The sequence below is a fragment of the Abrus precatorius genome, unplaced genomic scaffold (genome assembly GCF_003935025.1).
Source record: "Abrus precatorius isolate BTA unplaced genomic scaffold, Abrus_2018 Scaffold10, whole genome shotgun sequence".
NCBI lineage: Eukaryota > Viridiplantae > Streptophyta > Magnoliopsida > Fabales > Fabaceae > Abrus > Abrus precatorius.
In genome coordinates this window covers 15208693-15211751 of record NW_020874292.1, presented here as the reverse complement: position 1 = coordinate 15211751, position 3059 = coordinate 15208693, and positions in this window count along the sequence as shown.

The following is a 3059-nucleotide window of genomic DNA, read 5'->3' as shown; positions in this document are numbered from 1 at the left end:
ATCAATCGAGAGGGGAATAATCCTCTATAGGATCAGACTCCTCGGACGAGGTAGGTGAAGCAGACACAGCAGCAGCAACAGCAGGTTCTCCATCACTGTCCTCAATCCAACCGGCAGTGCTAGGAAGCGAGCGAGAGGAAACAAAAGGGGAATGGGGCGATCGGTAGGTGGGTGACATGTACGATGGTCTAGCTCCACACCTCACTGAGGATTCCACCACATGGACATCCTTCTCAGCAGGTGCAGGTGGGGAGTCAGTGTGGAAAGGAGGGAATGGTACAGGCTGGGGAGTAGGTCCAGGGGTAGGAGAACGGTCGACAGACATAGGTGAGGGGGTAGTATTCAAAGCGGGATAGGGTAACTATGTATCACCAGGGGGTATAGAGAAAACAATCTCAATAGGAGTATCGGCTCCAAGATGGGTCAACCAAGAGCCTTCACTTTCTTGTCCATAGCTGAGGCGAGCGAAGCCACGAAATATACTCTGCTGGGCCGTGGCGTCATACACCCACATGTCTTCCTCAGAGGGAATGATGAGCATCTGTGCACTGTTCCTGGCCATCTAAACATATAGAAAGAACACAGACAACAACGAACCAAGGGGTGAGTTCTCCAAATACAAACAACAAGCAATTGCCATGCCCCAAGGAAGGCGGCATCTCAGACATAATCAGTTTCAGTCACCACAGCAAGTACTATTTCTAGGATATTCAAGACATGACCACATACGATGTGCATGAAACAACATAGATTTATTTCGAAGAGTCTCAATCACGATCATGCACAATCAATTCATTTTCTAAAGGTAATGCAAATGATGCATGATGCAAGTTTCAGCCTCACAGAGGTTGCCTCTCATGTTTCAATCATATGCACATGGAATGCATGGGGATCTCATCCTCTATGACTGGCGACTCTCCCAATTGTACCATAGAGTTAGACAATTCGAGTCGGAAAGGCGATCGGAGGACTCCATTCCCTGCATCGTTCTGCATAACAGTATAAAATTTATACATATATCGGATGCGCTCAGCATCAAAGAACACCAATGGTGTTTGGCCCCTCAGTGGGTCTCTTCGGGAATGGACCTCGACGACCATAGAATGCGCGGTCCTTGTCGGGTTTGGCTAAGGTCTGCAGGTGGATCATGACTCGGCTGCAGGCGCGCCTCTTACCTGTTACCACTTGAGTCTCCAGATCCCCTTTCACCACCCCCAGGAGGTCAACCATGGGACCGAACCTACCACACCTTCAAGTTGTGTGTTTGTAATTGCCTTCGAGTCGTTTCACACAATGACATGATGCATGAAGTGACATCCTCAATTTTATTCAATAGTTTTCTTATTTCAAAAGAATTAAGCACAACAACCCAGCATCGTATGGAAAGAATATAACGATGCAAGTTTCCAGTCAAACGACTCAGAGACATGGATAGATTCCATGGTTTCAAACATCTTCGTGGATAGGTTCCACTTCTCACAATTCTTAGGGTAGGGCATTATTGAGTATATCAAGACTCAGTGGCTTATTACATTCACCATTCCTTTGTTAAATCCACATCCTCTCTCTCTCTTTTATATTTTAGTTCAAGTGTTCTTGTTGCCCGCTACTTTTCCCATCTTGACTTTCTCATTAAGTTAACCTCTAATTTCTTTTTAAATTATTAATTCACTTTCATTGAATCACACTTTCACTTAGGTTTCTCTTCTTGGTTTTGCTCTCTTTAGTTAGGGAACCTCTATTTTATTTTATTTTATTTTTCTTTTTGCCTAGCTTCCACCTAATCTTTTGTTTTAAGTATGTTTCCTCACATGAATACGAACTACCTATTCTCTCGGCTTCCCATTTTAATTTTGAAGTTTGGACTTAACTTAGTTACTTCTAATCCTTCACACGTTCTGAACCTTCTTACCACACACTCCTAGTATTCTCTCTTGGTTTTCTTTCTTTTCTTACAAGTTATTCACACCATTTACCTCCTTACACTCTCGGTTCCTTACTTGCCACAAGCCATCCATTTACCAAGCCACAAGTTCATTTTGGATTACAAAATCCCAAGAGTAACTTAACTTATCAACATCATAAATCTAGAGTCAAAGGTTGCACCATATTTATTTCATCAGATTCTTGTCTTATTAGAATACCATGATGCATGAACACTCCAAATTAATTAACACATCACCAATCCATCACAAGGGCATATCATTCATCAATTTCCAGCCACATATATTTTCATGTTCCGGGTCTTTCATGCGTTCATGCTTCACGTTTGTCCATTCAAAATCACACACACAAGTAGTAACGCACATTACACACCATTCACACATTTTTCAGCACCTAGATCATAGGCAATTCAACATTTTCACACACCTATTCACGGCCAAACTCATGAGCATATAACCAACATTCACATGGGGCTACCCTTAGAGTTATAAGCACTTCCACATATTCATTCACACATTCCAGCGCCATTTTTCTTAAGGTAAAAATAAATTAAAACCTTTTCTTTTTAACAAAAAGTCTTAATTTGAACTAAGGCGTATCAAGGCAATTTTTCCAAACCTTAGGGGTTACTTTAACAAGTTTTTAAAGGTAAAACTAAGGCTGTCCAAATAATTTTCAGCAAGGAATTTCACCACACTTTTACTCTTTGTTTAAAACGATTTTTCCTACCATTTCTTTTTATGAAACTTTGTTCTTGAACACTTTTCCAATTCTGTCCAGCGCCTTATCTCAATGATTTCCAAAGTTCTCAACACATGTACTTTTGAAAACAACAAGCAACACTTTCCCTTAAACTCACATAATATTTCCCCAATGTCACCACATCAAATTTCACAAAGGAAACGCTCTTTTTATGTCAAAGTCCCAAACTGTCCAGCCCCTAAACTCATCCAATTTCCTTTAATTTTCTACCCTTACGCCCTCTTAAAATGTACATGCAATCGCTTCCTAACATCGTCCAAGTGTCAAGGGTCACACCAGCTGAAATTCTTAGAGAAACCACAAACATTCAACACGTTAAGGTAGAAATGCCTTTGTACAAGATTTTAGACTTT